Source organism: Mauremys mutica, chromosome 4 (assembly GCF_020497125.1).
Source record: "Mauremys mutica isolate MM-2020 ecotype Southern chromosome 4, ASM2049712v1, whole genome shotgun sequence".
In the NCBI taxonomy this organism is placed as follows: domain Eukaryota; kingdom Metazoa; phylum Chordata; order Testudines; family Geoemydidae; genus Mauremys; species Mauremys mutica.
Genome location: NC_059075.1, coordinates 57026602 through 57042205, shown reverse-complemented (window position 1 = coordinate 57042205; position 15604 = coordinate 57026602). Strand labels below are relative to the sequence as shown.

The following is a 15604-nucleotide window of genomic DNA, read 5'->3' as shown; positions in this document are numbered from 1 at the left end:
TGTTGTCGTAGTCTCATTTTCTGGAATTTGTAAAAGTATATTTGTAAAATACTATCAGAAACCACTAAAAAAATTAAAGCACTATCTGTTATGTATTTAAATACTAATAAGGGACCTGCTCTGTGTAAGCTTGAATGCTTGTCTCACCAACAGAAGTTGATCCAATAAAAAACATTACCTCACCCACCTCGTCTCTCTAATATTCTGGGCATGGGCAGCACATACAAGAGGTTGGGGGAGGTTAAGCATCCTCCCAAAAGGCTATCCATGGGGGGGGGCAAATACCACAGATAAAGTGTGGGTCACTTCCCTTTGAAGGTGCACCGCCTTTGGAGCACCAGAAGAGAAGCTCCTTGGAAGTGAAGGGGCCACTGGTGCCCAGACCATGGCCCTGCCTGTGCTCTGCCCCAAGGCCCCACCCCCGTTTGGCCTCTTCCCCTGAGGTCTGACCCGCCCGTTGCTCGCTCCTCTCTACCATAGAGAGGAGCAGGCGGCAGGTAGGGGAAGGCCTCAGGGGAAGAGGCGGAGAAGAGTGGGCAGTAGGTAGGGGTGGGTCTCAGGGGGAAGAGGCGGAAAGGAGCGGGCGATGGGTGGGGGCAAGCCTCAGGGGAAGAGGCGGAGAAGAGTGGGCAGTAGGTAGGGGTGGGTCTCAGGGGGAAGAGGCGGAGAGGAGCGGGCGATGGGTGGGGGCAAGCCTCAGGGGAAGAGGCGGAGAAGAGTGGGCAGTAGGTAGGGGTGGGTCTCAGGGGGAAGAGGCGGAGAGGAGCGGGCGATGGGTGGGGGCAAGCCTCAGGGGAAGAGGCAGAGAGGAGTGGGCAAGGGGACTGCGGGGGTAGGAAGATGCAGAGTAAGGGCGGGGCCTCAAGGGAAGATGAAGAGTGGGGACAGAGCCTCGGGGGTGGTGTCATGGTCCAGGTGCCGGTGGGCCCCCCCACTACTAGGGAATTTCCAGTCTCACGTGTAAGCCTCCCCAAACTGAAGACTCATGCACCACCTGGGATCCTGGGACCAACATAGCTACAACAATCCTGCATATACTAATAGTCTAACAAATTAAAAAAACCCAGAACTATAATCAAATCAGTACGATAGCAGAGTCTGAACACCCTGAAACCTCTTCAGAACTTGCTTCTTTTAGTTTGCTTGCAAGTGTTGCTCTCCTCTTCTTTAATCTAGCCTGGTTCTGATCCTCTAATTTTAAAAATAATATAGTAGAAGAAGAAAAATTGCAATGTCTAAATATGAGCAATTAAAAATTTATTAAAAATCTGCATCTTTCCCTTATCTCCCTTTGTCATCCTTGTCATGCTGTCTGGAGTGGCTCATGACCTTGAGTGCCAGGTGCACTCAGGGCAGAGTGCCAAGGAACAGGACATAAACCCCAAACTGACTGTATTTTATATAATTAGATTTCGTCATCCAAGTAACAAGTTTAAACTCCTAACGCACTATAATAGCCTTAATATGGAGTCACAGACAGTCCTCTTGGTCACTCCGGTCTATCTTGGCACCCATGCATTTCTGCCTTTTGATAGATGGTCCCTTACAGCAAAAATCACAACAATATTCAAGTTACTCCCAATCCCAAAGGTCAATTGTATCTTAGATCTCCTACCAAAGACAACATTTGTAGCCACTCCTGTAATAAACTAACTCAAGATTTATTAGCTAGGAAAAAGAAATGAGTTATTTACAAGGTGAAAGCAGGTAAACATACATACACAAATGAGTTACAGTCTTATATTTGAAAAAGTAATAGACACTGCTGTAATATGCAAGTGCTATATGTCCATTCAGTCTAACCTAAGCTAAGCAGCTTGGGAATCCCCTGCTTATGCTTAGAAATTTTGTCCTCTCCAAGTTCCAAGCAGCATAGTGATAACAATTTTTCTTGACAGGGATGTGACATTATTGACATAAACTGTGACCGTATAATCTGATTTGTATATTGACTTGGGTCTGGGGCTTGGTCCTTTCCAATTGGGAGAACCTTTTTCCTTTTACTTGGGTATTGGCTTTCATAACCATTCATCCCTATAATGAGTGGCACTGATGGTGATACTGGGAAATTGGAGTGTCTAAGGGAATTGCTTGTATGACTTATGGTTAGCCAGTGGGGTAAAACCAAAGCCCTCTCTGTCTGACTGGTTTGTTGTGCCTTAATGGTAAAGGAACCCCAGCCTTGGGATATAACTGCCCTGCTCTAAGCAATTTGTCCTGAATTGATAGTCTCAGAAGTGTCCCACCCAAGGCAGCATCCTTACAAGGGATTTTTATCCCCTTCCCCCAGAGCTCAGGCTGATGGGATGAGGATTTGTGCATATCTCTAGTTCATAGGAGGGCTGGGGAGCAATCAACAAAGTCTTTTGTCCATTGATGTTCCACAGTGGCTTGTCTGATGTCTTTAGGCCTTCCTTGTTGGGGAGGAGATGACGCTTCCTGTGGTAAACATATCCCCTGTCTGTGTGTTCCATTCTATGCATCCGAAGAAGTGAGCTGCAGCTCACGAAAGCTCATGCTAAAATAAATTTGTTAGTCTTTAAGGTGTCACAAGTACTCCTGTTCTTTTTGTGGTAAACTAGTATTTCACACTTGGTAATGCTTCTCTCTTGACTCTGGCATTTTGCAGTTTTAGCAAACAGTTTAATATTACATTAAACCTGGCATATAGAGATTATAAGTAAGACTAATACATGCGGCATTCTACAAGAATTTCATAAAGTTTGAACACTAAACACATTCTCATAACTCTAATATCTATTTTAACAATACTAACACACAGGAGAGCCAGCTTGCTTTCCAGCTATGCATTTTCCAGTCTTTAGTGAGGCCTGGGGGTCTTGGAATGGGCTATCACCTGGTCTGCCAGCATCACAGTCTCTTTGCTGGTAAGCTCCTGGGGAAATGGGCCTCTCTTTTTATTTGTCTTTGAAGTGCCATGTATACCTAATATACTGTACAAATAATTCATAATTATACACAAATGTTGCAGTATCACTGCTCAAGATGAGCAAAGTGATGAAGACCTAGGATTTCTGAACTTCCTGTCTCTTGGTGGACTGGTAGGCTCTGATCCTCAATTGTGTAAAGTGGAGCTCTGTTTGCAGACATGAGCCCTATTGACTTTGAAGTTAATATATAAAGCCCTACAAAATGTTCTGGCAATTTATCTGTTAGAATTTGTTGAATGTAGCTTTTTGTTGTCAATGCGATATGATACTCTAAGTACAATTTGTCATTATTTTCAATATTTATATTTTTGCACAAACTGATGAGTTTCTCAAAATCATTTTAATTTAGTAAAACAAAGGTAACTGTTTAAGTTGGCTTTCTGTCTCACTGAAGGCAGATGAACCACATTTTCATCCCTAGCATGTTTTTGCTTTCCCTTTATTTCTGGGAGAGGAGAGAGGAAGGGGATGGGAGCTTCCCAGGATTCTTTGGAGTCTTGCTGATTATTATTTGGTTTCTTTGGTTTCCTCTGCAGTCTTCATTCTCAAAGTACTCATTCTGTGGGAGCTATTTGAACTCGTTAAGAGGACTGAATGTGCCTCCCTTAAGAGCCTGTTGATCCCTCTTCTTATATGGGGATGACAATCTATGTCTCCATTTCTTTCAGCCAAGTGAGAGCATTTGAAAGTCATTCTGTCAAGGTGAGACAAGGTTGTGACTGAGAGGAATATGGTTAAAGCCCAGTCTGGAGAAAACGGAGGTGATGGCAGGCTGGGCGTAACAAACAAAGGATATAAACAAGGATATAGCAGCCCCTCCGAAGGGATTGTTCAGCATTGGTCATTTGAGTTCACCATTTGAGGGTCTTGTTGCTCTCACTTTCTTTTAGAAGATTGAATAGCAGTAGTAACCCATATGTCTTTCTCCCATCTCCTCTGGTTCGGCGATTGTGACCCTTATTCTTGGATGCAGATCTTGCTACCATAATTCATGCATCTGTCAGCTCAAGTTTTAGTGGATGGGGCTACACCTTAGATCCATTTTGAAGCTAAATCTATTGCAGAATGAGGATGTTTGCAGGGTATTCTACTGTTAGCACATGATACCAGGGTTCTTTCTACCTGTTGGTTTTCAGGTAGAGTTTAAGGAGTGATTTTGAAGGCTTTTATGGCTTGAGGCCCCCCAGTCTGAGAGACCACTTTATCTCTGGACAGTACTGCTGTAGTTGTGCTAATTGAGATGCTTGAGTGGGATCTCCATTAGTGTACAAGAAGGAGAATTTCTGATAGGATGTTTTCTGTGAAGAGCCCTTAGTTTTGGAATTTACTGCTTACTTGAACTAAAGTAGCCTGAATTTGCTGCTGTCACAGGTATACTGCATAGCCTCTCTATTGAAGCATGTGTTTGGGGATGAGAGAAATATGTATGGTGATCTATGTCATGAGGCTAAGTGCCTTTATGAGAACTGAGACAACAAGGTTTTGAAGATGGGGTACCATGTGTCATAGCAGCTAAAACCACACAGGAAATTATAGTTAGAATATAACCTAAGCGAGGATTTGGCTCTATTGGGTAACAGCTGCACATTTGTGAAAAGGGCTGTGGTATGGCCATAGGTGGTCAGGACTTCAATTGTACCAGTCAGATGAAAGGTATATCTGTAGCTAAGCAGTCACTAACACCTTACTGGGAGGTGGTACTTCTTTTTCTGTTCAGCATTTAGAAAAAGATGTTTCATGTTTCTAGTTATGTAAAATACATATTTTTTCTAAATGTTTATTAACAATCAGTAAATAAATTGCAGTCCAGTGGAGGTAGAATAAGGCCCAAATTGAAAACCTGAACCACTCCATGCTTGAGGATATTTGGAGCAGGATCTCAACGTTGTACCTAATTTCTCACTTTTAATTGAAAAATCCTAGCCTGTACTAGGCCTGCCCTGGACAGTGTTATTTACGTATGTCTTTTTGGCTAATTCATTCATTATTGTCAGATCCAATGCAAGTATGTCCATGGGATTCTGGAAAGCTGTACAAGACACCTGCTGTTTGTGTGCATTGTCATTTTCTGCATAAGAAGACATGCTTGTTAGTTTTCCATCTAAACCAATTTACACTTATTCACTTAAATCTTTATACAGACTAGATAATTCAAGCTTAAAACAATCCCCCTCTGACAGCAATATTTATTTGTTGGAAATATTCTGCACATCCTGAATCTGTCAAAGAGCAAGAAGTAAATGTTGTATGAAAATTGCATATTCTCAGATCCAAGAATTCTCAGAGATTGTTTAAAAGTTCCAGAAAATTTCAGACTATAGTATTGTTAATATAGCTGGTCAAAATATTCAGCTAGAAAACTGTTCTGTTTGACATATAAGAAGAGGGATCAACAGGCTTTTAAGGGAGGCACATTCAGTCATCTTAACGAGTTCAATTCTTTGAAGTCTAAAATATCAATTTCAACAAATTACTGGTGGAAACCAGGGAGGAACCCTATGGAATCCTGCCACGCAGGTTTCAAACTCTGCCTAATTTCCTGCCAGCTCACCTGCCTGGCTCCTGGGCAGCCCACCTGCTGGGCTCTTGGAGAAGCTGGGCTTCCAAGTTTATGGCTCCTCAGCTGCTTTGTAGCTTGCCTGGTGGACTGCCCTTGGAGCCAGGGCTTCCAAGGAACCCTTGTTTGATGGGGAGCTGGGTGTCTGGTTCTGCACCTGGCCATCTCCTTGAGCTACTCTCCTGGAGGGCAGGCAGTCAACTATTCTGTGAAAAATTGCAAAAAAAAGTCTGTCCTTAGCTCAAATCAACTATTGTCTTATGAGAACTTCACAAATATCTGAAAAGAAATTCAGAGATGATCCAAGAATTTTCTTTTTCTTTGCATTTTCTTCTCTCTGTCATTTAATGGCATCTGAATTTTAGGCAGTGGAGGATGGGGAAAATAAGTGAAGCTACTTTGCTAAGCTTCATACACAACCCAAGTTCTTCCCATTTGTGATGCCAAAATGTGATAATATTCACAGTAGATTGTGCACATCTCCGTAATATGGTCATGCCTCATCTTCCCTGTGTACTTTGATCAGCAGTGAAATTATTTAGATTATTGGCAGGTAAATATTCATAGGGCTTCAGAGTTAACACTTCACTGAGGTGAAGAGAGCCATTTCACTCCTAGAACTCTTGTTTCAGGCTGCCTGCTTATCACTGTAGACACCACTCCTTTGATTTGATATCCAGTTTACATTTTGAACGTTTTCTTCTTCATGACCATAAAGACTAGAGACTATATTATTATTTGTTTTGTTTTAAAAAATATGTAGATCCTGAACCAGAGGATAGTAGCCGCAAAAGTACTGGTCTGCAGACCCCGCCCTCCCCACCCCATGATCCAGCCCAAGCTGACACACCCATTTTTAGAACATTGGGGGTTGGATTTCCTAGTTTAGAATTACCCTATCCAGGGGTCTCAGTATTAGCCATAAAATTGTCAGCTGTGTGGCCTAGAGGCCACCCTTGTCCTGGATCTTCAGGGTGTTTGTTGTTGGTGAATTCAAACAAACAATTTCTATTCACTTCTAAAGGGGACCAACAATACAAGTAGATAATATTATTGTATACATTTATTTTTTTATAACTAATATTCTAAATGCATATGGAAATTGGGTGCAATCCCATGTTGTTATAATTAACCTTTTAGCCACAAGATTAGTTCTTAAGAGCTATAATTTATAGCAAAATACAGTTAATTGATAATATCCCTATTGTTTTTAGATTAATAGTGTTTGTCCTTTGTCCCAGCCCCATTTTAGAACCCACAAGAATAAGATACAACATTGGTAACTGCATGTCTAAACTGAATCGGGATGCCAATGTGTTTTTCTGTGTAACTTTCTCTAGCATAGGTGACTCAGCACATTCAACTTTTACACAAAGAAAGGCATACATCAGAAAAGTACACTAAATCCATTTATCCTCTTTCCCATATGCTTTTTTGACTGATTGCTACGCAGATGGAATGATAAGTAATAAAACACCCCAACTGTATTTTATATTGCTTGTTATGAGTGAGGAAAGTACATTGACACTTCAGTTATGGATTGAGCCATTATACTTGCATCTTTTTAAAAGTAATTCTACACGTTGCTGTTGAGGGTGCTATTCATAACATGAGCATTTCTTTTCTCAACCCATTTTCATCATAGATAGTGCTTTCTCTTCTTCAAATACTAGATGTCTATGACATGTATACCTGATGTTTTATTTGTTTAAAAGTGTGTAAGCCTTCTGTTGACCATAGTTCTTTTGCTATTCAACCACCCATTTCTGATTGCCCATTTCTGGTTTTTTAATTACACTTCTAACAGTAACTCTCAAGATTGTTTTTCAGTTTTTTATGTCAGAGCACAGAGCCAACTTTCTCTATGTAATTCATGCTCTTTACATTTTTTTTTAAATTATATTTCGTTTTTGCCACCTATTTCTTTTAGATGTCAATGCCATGTTTTGACTGGCTAAACTTGAATGTTTTCCTTTTTTGTAAAGTGTGTGTGTGTGTGTGTGTAATTATATATATATATATATATATATATATATATATATATATATATATATAATATAAGTATCTAATTTCCTTGCTTTTGGATTCATTTGTCTGCTTCCTGATTTTACCTTTATTTATCATTATCCCTATATGTTCAGTACTGCTAACTCCAAGCATTAAAAAATGATGAGACAAGCCCCAAAATCCTGAAATTGACTTAAAATCATGAGATTTTTAAAAATACTATATCTGGGATTCTTTTATTTTCCTTCTGGATTTTCAGCTCTTTGAGTTCATGTTTATAAGATTTTTCTTTGCATTCTCGTGGATTAGAAACACTTTTTAAAAAAAGTGAAAGTTGAGATTTTCCTGTAATCATGACTCCAGCATGTGTGGCTTTAAAAAAAATACTGAATATCATGAAACTCACAAAAAAAAATCATGAGTTGTGAACACTGTTTGTTACATATGTAAGAATAATACATCAGGATTTCCATTAAGGAGGCTGGCTCAGTTAATCACTGAAATCCTGGCTCAAGAGACATTGACATGATATGAAATTCCTTGTGCCTGGAACACTTGAGTCACTTTGATTCCACTTTTAAAGATTCATGACTATGCTTCCTCTTTGAAACTCCTCCTCTGTAGTACTTTGAGTACTTCGATAAATCAGAATAGGGCACTGCCCCAGGCCTTCTATGCAATTTGATTGGATTCAGTCATCCCTTAAGAAATTCAGGGATTTCCCCCAATTTAGCAGGTCATGAAGAAATATGGAACAATCCAGCAAACTTTGGGAGTCTCAAAATATCAGTTTGTCTAGACACTGATGCCACTAGGAAGAAACTGATTACAAGATCTTCTGATCATGACCTGAACAAAAATTTTGAACAAAATTGTGAAACATCTAACAAATATTAAAACTAGTATAAAAAAGTGACTGAATTCCAAGGCTTAACTAAAAACACATACGTTCAAACACCCAGTCATGTATTGCTTCTAATCTCAGGGCAAGCAAGCTGGCAAATACCGTAGTACTTAATTTTTCCTTTATTTTCTGCAGGCCCAATAGAAACAAGAATAGCTGTTAAAAATACTTTTACAGGGAAAAGGAGATTTTTCTTTGCAGTGGCAGAGATAATGGGGGTCAAGCCCCTTTAAAAAGGCACGAGCATACACCTAAGCATATTATGCAAGTGACAAAAGGAGGTGTACAACACAAATTTTTACATTGGACTGGAAAGTGAGTCTGACTCTCATTCATCTGGCAGAAGCAGCAGCTCCTGTCCAGTGGGGCTGGGCCTGACTCCCTGCTCTGGGTGATGTAACATGGTGCATGAGGTCATGTGGTGCTGTGACCCTGTGCACCATGTCACAATGCTACTCACTCAAATTTGGTCTCTGTCATGATGGAGGGGCAGCTGGGCCAAACCTGAGTGATGCTGTGACCCTATGCAGCAGGTTGTAATGCTGGGAATGGGGACCAGGCCCAGCCCAGTGGGTCAGGAGCTGTCACTGTAGGGTGAGTGTAGACGGACTCACTCTCCAGCCCACCACAAATGATCCATCTTCCCCTGCTTTAAAACTTACTTCTGCCACCTTTTCTTTCTCTATCTTAATACATACTTGGGGTTTAAATCCTCACAAGACCCCACAACTTGAGTAGTGGTCAGATGTTCTTCAGAATTATATTCTTAATGATCTTCTTGTATTCCCTCATACTGGTCTAATTTCTTCTTAAAACCATGGTTGTCTTTTATGCTCATGACATGTACGTTTGACTGGAGTCCCTTGATGACTTAGGTCTTTACACTTCAGGTATTAGAGTGAAGACAAGTTGAATTCATTTTTATATGTCTTAATTTAATGTACTTTCTCTTATTACCCAACAAAAGTGGTTTCATACTTTTTTTTTAATGTCATAAATGCTTTTTTTAAAAATAGTAACTGAAATATAGCATACTACTCCTCGTGCAGGAGGCTGGGAAGAGGAGGGAGCAGGGGGTTGGAGGTCAGGATATGGGGCTGGAGGACTGAATAGGGGAGGAGAAATGGGAGCAGGAGACGGGGAAGCTTGTGGGCCTAGACAGCTAAGGAGGGGAGGAGAGGGACTAGCAGGAGGTTAGAGGACTGAGGTGGGAGAAAGGAGCTAGGAAGCAGGAGGAAACGGTGTCAAAAAAGCCAAAATGCAGTTGGTGGGTTGCCTTAGTAAAAAGTTTGGGAACCACTGGACTAGCTGACCTCTCAAGGTTCCTTCTGGCCCTATGTTTCTATAATTCTGCGAAAATGCAATTTATTATATATAGAAGAGAATTGTAATTACAGCTGGTTGAAACTTGGAATTTCTGGTTCATGAGAAATTTTGACATTTCAAAATTTGGTTTTGGTCCAAATTGGAATGAAAACAAATATTTTTGAAATTTCCTGTGAATTGGAATGTCTGAAAAAAAATGGTTTTGGCAAACTTGAGGCATTTGGAATTCCAAAATTTTGTTGTCAGCCCTGCACTTTTAGATATTTATGTAAGTAATATAGATAAGATATAAGTATTGATTAAGGCTGAAACACAAGTAGAAGAACCAGAAGGCCTGAGGCCTGCAAAAGAAGTTAGCTTAGCCAAACTAATCAAGCCTTAAATTGTAGGTTCACATGAGTAAGTAATGGTAAGTGATCTTTATTCACAAGATGCGGTGTTGCAGTAAGCAATTGTGTTTAAGAACTGGTGGAGTTGAAATAAGAAACCACAAAACATGAATTGCTGATATTTTAAGAGATTCCTGAGAAATACGTATTACAGAAAATTGCAAGTGTTTGAGCACAGAAAAGTTATAGCAACCCATTGATGTAAATGATTAATTAACCTATAGAACCTGGGGACCCCAATATAAGTGGGGTGTGGAAGTTGAGATAAGGAAAAGGGGATGGACTGATCAAGAATATGTATGCGATACAATGACATGCACTACAAAACATTATAAAACCTGTTACCTGGCCTGTGTGCCATGGAATACACTGGAACATGCCAGACTGATGTCCACCTGTTGATCGTCTTACCTACTTTGGGATTCCCTGCAAGAAAAAAGTAAGGAATGCAAGTGCTGGATATTCAGTATTATCCTTCTCTCCTTTGCTATATTGCAGTGCTAATAAGTGTGAATATAATGTTACTGGAATATGCTTCATGAAAAAGGTCTCTTGTAAGGTATCATTACAAAGCTTATAATGTACTGAGTATGTTCATCTTATTTGTATGAATGTATCATTCTTGTATCTGAAACTAGAAATATGAAATATAACTCTGAGGTCCTATTGTAATTATGCAAAGTGTGGGTCATTAATGGTAGTTTGGAATCTTGATGGCTCCCATTAACCAGGACAATTGACTGTAGATGGCTCTGTTTACTTGCAAGCCTTCCTGTGAGTCAGGCCGGGAAGAATGAAGGCTTGCAGTCTCATAGAACATGTGACCATGTCACCTGGTACTGGAATCCACCTTAAAACTGGTGCTTTTCCATTTAGAAAGAGGGGTGGAGACTCAGACAAAAAATTCCCGCCTTGTGCCAAAGCTATAAAAGGGGATGGAACAGAACAAAGGGGGCTGCAATCATGAGAAACCCCTAGCCACCACCTGACCTGGAACAAGGACTGTACCAGGGAAAAGGTTTGGGCCCAGGCTAAAATGGAGTCTAGTCTGTGAAAGAAGCTTATTGGAAAATCTCTGAGGGTGAGATTTCATTTGTATTCAGTTTCCTACTGTATTAGGCTTAGACTTGCATGTTTTATTTTATTTTGCTTGGTACCTTACTTTGTTCTGCCTGTTATTACTTGGAACCACTTAAATCCTACCTTTTATATTTAGTAAAATCACTTTTTGCTTATTACTGAACCCAGAGTTAGTGACTAATACCTGGGGGAGCAAACAGCTGTGCATATCTCTCTATCAGTGTTATAGAGGGCGGACAATTTATGAGTTTATCTGTATAAGCTTTATACAGATTAAAACGGATTTATTTGGGGTTTGGATCCCATTGGGAACTGGGTATCTGGGTGCTAGAGACAGGAGCACTTTCTAAGGCGTTTTCTGTTGAGTCTGCCGCTTTTGGGGGATGTGGTTCAGACCTGGGTCTGTGTTTGCAGCAGACTAGCATGTCTAGCTCAACAAGACAGGGTACTGAAGTCCCAAGAGGGCAGGGAGAACGGGCTCAGAGGTAGTCTCAGTCCATCAGGTGACAGTCCCAAGGGGGTTTCTGTGACCCAACCCATCACACATACTCTTTCCTATTGTCTTCCCTTATAACATATAAATCCCAAATTGCCAGCTCTTGTCCTCTTTGCATCTGCAGATGCTGAAAGTGCCTGCCACCTGACTTTTTTTCTTGCTATCACTACCCTACACTGCTTTGGTGTTGCAGTCTCCTAGTACATATGGAAAACTCCTTGCATTCACATACAACTTGTATCAATAGTGTACTAGTGTTTACCCCACTATTGTGGTTGCACCTTTTTCTGAGCAACATCTAAGTACTGTTGTATTTTGCACTGTATCCCTCTGAGCCAGTATGAACAGAAAATTTAAGCTTTGCAGCTCTATGGGTGCCATTGCCATTGGAACCCTACAAGTCTCCTCCCTTCTCGCCTTCCTTATCGATAATTTTGACAATTCAGATCACTGGTTCTGTATGCCGGACTCTTTCATCAAGGGACTAAAATTGCTCACAGTAAATAGTCCCAAATTAGACTGCCCTTGTGATAAATAGCCAAGGAGAAGAATGAATCACTTGTTTGCTGTCTGTGTCATATAGCACTGTACAAATTATTATATTCAGTCCTGGATCTTATCTGTTGGGTTTCGTTTTCACTGTACCATCTTAGACATACAAATATTAATGTTTGCTTAAGGAGGAGGTAAAACACACTTTGCTGGGTGTCAGCTCCTATTAAATAGATTATTTTTACAATATTTAAATTAGCTGATGAAGACAATTTTATTTTATATCTATTCTTATTACAGAATTAAGCATCTACTTTAAAGAGCACTCTCCATTATCACCCATCAGGAATATTTGTATTTTAGATACTTCCTTTTCAGTTTGGCTGGAATAAACATTACACTGGTCAGTAAATTGGTATGCTACAGTATATCGGTTTATAGCATGCTAGAAAGTATATTAGATATACATTACACTATATCGATGTGCAACACACTGTATATAAGCAATTCAAAGACTTGGACACTTGCTACTACCGAGAGGTAATATGTTTAAGCAGAAGATTGGGTACACTATTTCTTATAGAGTCGTAGAGTTTAAGGGCAGAAGGGGCCACTAGATCATCTGCTATTGCCCAAGCTTCAAGATTTTTTGGAATAAGGTAACTTCAAAAAATAAAAAAATCTTATAACTAAGAGTTGTAGCATTCCAAGCCACTGAAATTATTCTGGAGTTTGCCAATCCAAAGAATTGATGTAAAAGGCAAGAAATTAACAAGACTGCTACTCCCAAATGGTAAATAATACTCTGCCTCATAAATAAAATACATGGTTTAAAAACCAAACCAAACCATTTTTTCAGACTGGTCTTTTTTTCTTGACTACTTTGGCATGTTCAAGATCCTTGAGATACTGGAACCTTAAAATATTAATCTATACACTACCCCTACAGAAATGTTAATTTACTTCTGAGTCAGAAAGTGTTTGGAGAATTCCTCTTTGATAGCTGTAGAGGAGTTAGCCAATCTGGAAACAGGCAGCAACTAAGGAGCTGAGGAATTGTATATTACGTACAAACTGGTTAAGATTCCTGTTTGGTTTCGTATTCCTTATTTTTGGTGTGGTTTACATTGTTTAGACGGGTTGAAGGGAAGAGAGATATTGAGGAGATGACATTATAGGTTGTTTTTGCCTGTCCTTGTTATTTTGTCCCATATTTTTCTCTTGTTTTACCAACCAAATAAATGTAAAACTACCAGTAATTTCTCCCTTTGATCTTTTATATCAGTCCCGATTCTAGCTCCTTCTAGCTGGCAAAAATAGTTAAAACAATTTAAACAAAATCTACGCATAAGATGCTTCCTGGGTCGCAGACTTCAACTGTTTCTGTCTCCAACTGGTAGAAAACCAAGTATCCTTTCCCCCTCCCTAAAGAAACAGTTAAAAGAAAGGCACACACAGTCAGACTCCTCTGCCCCAAAGAAAGAGAGAATGTTTTTGTTTTGTTTTGTTTTGTTGCTCTAGTTCTCTGTACTAGGCACCATATAAAACCCTAAGATAGTGAAACTTGTCAGTTAAATTTTGGCCTTAGTTTTTTTGTTGGCCAACAAAAAATGTTGAATTTTGTTGAACGACTTCTGTAGTTTGATCACAACTATTCCCAAGAGAAAGATACAGTACATATTCTATATCCCTCTGCTAGTTTAAGTCTCTCTTTCCAGGGCAAATGAAGTACCTCAAAGGGAAATGCTTCTCTTAAACATGTTCAGTCTGGTCTTTGCTCATCACTCATTACAGTTAGAGTCTCTGAGTCTGCCCTACTGAGTCAAGAGGAATAGTACTAGGGAGCAGGAGCAGAGCCATGTTCCATTGGCTGAATATGTTTAACTGGAGACAGAGAGGAGGAGAGTAGCTTTAGTTGCCAAATGTGTGGCTGCTTCCTTAGTGCCATATGAGGGACTGACTACCTTTGGACCCTTGGTCTCACTTGCAACAAGCTTTCTTTAAAGAATGTGAGCAAGCGCCAACTGTGATTTATGAATGCAAGCACTGACAGTTACTCCACTTACTAAACACAACAAATAGTCAGCTTTTGTAGTCTGGTTTGCTTATTGAAAGAAAGAGCTCTACCAAGCATGTAATTAGTGTAGCTAATATTATCCTAGAATGCTTTCAAGTCAGTAGAGAGAAGACTGTTTTAGGTCTTTAATTATGTTTTCAAAGCTAAAATGCAAGTATATTTTCATGACTAAGCAGTTATGTCTTCACAACCCCATCTTCCTCTGAAATTCAAGCTTAATTTTATGCAGACCCATATGGTTTTCTTTCCATTTCATTACTCTGAACTGTGAATTGTATTAGAGCCCTATTTATTGGACTCATGATGAGTTTAAGGATATACTCATTTATTTTTACCTATTGCACCATACTCAAATAGCAATCAAATACGTATTATTGTATGAAGTCTTTTCACGTGTGGTCTGTGATTTGCAGTTACAATTTTGTAAAATATATAATAAAATCTTAGTCTTACAAAATATTAAAAATAGTGCTAGGGATTCAGATCACAACCAAAGCCAGGAACAGTACTTTATTTCTTTGTAAGAAAACAATTATTTGTAAATAGATCTATGAACTGTATGTTCTATTCATTCATATTTGATTAATATTTTTTCATAGATTCATACATTTAACGTTATAAGGGTGTGTTAGATTATCTAGTCTGACTTCCTGTATAATACAGGCAATAGAATTTCCTGCATTGAGCCCAGTAACATGGTTGACTGAAGCATATCTTCTACACAGGCATTCTGGCTTCTAAAAAGGCATTACAGACATTAAGAGATGGAAAATCTCTCTCTTCCCTGGGTAGGCTGTTCCAATGTTAATTACCCTCACTGTTAAAATTTTTTTGCCTGATTTGTAATTTGAAATTGTCTGGCTTTAACTTCCAGCCATTTGTTCTTGTTATGCTGCCTTTCTCTGATATATGAAAAAGCACTTTGGTGCCTAATATTTCTTCTCCATCAAGGTACCTATACATTGTAAGCAAGTCACCTCTCAATCTTCTTTTTGATAAGCTTTAAGGGTTCTAAGTCTCTTGCTGTAAGGCATTTTTCCAGGCCTCAAATCACTTGGCTTTTTTCTGCACCCTGTCCAATTAGTCTGTGTAGATGTTATTGGCTTTAAAATTGAATACAATTCAGTGAAAGATGTGAATACTAAATGTAGATATTCCTTCAAAACTTTTTGTGTGTGATAGAAGCATGCTATCAACTCCACTTTTTACCTCAAAAACCAAATCCCAAGTTTCTTTAGTTACCTCAGTTTACCTCAATTTGAAATACATTCCCACTCCACCCATACACTTTTTACTCCTCTCCCCATGTGAGAGCTAAGTGTATT

The 15604-nt window shown here is 39.5% G+C and overlaps 1 protein-coding gene across 3 annotated transcripts in view; it reads left to right on the top strand.

Annotated features, from left to right (window-relative positions):
* The window catches only part of FMN1 (formin 1), a 356128-nt gene that overhangs the window by 127428 nt on the left and 213096 nt on the right, over positions 1-15604 (top strand). The window lies entirely within an intron of this gene.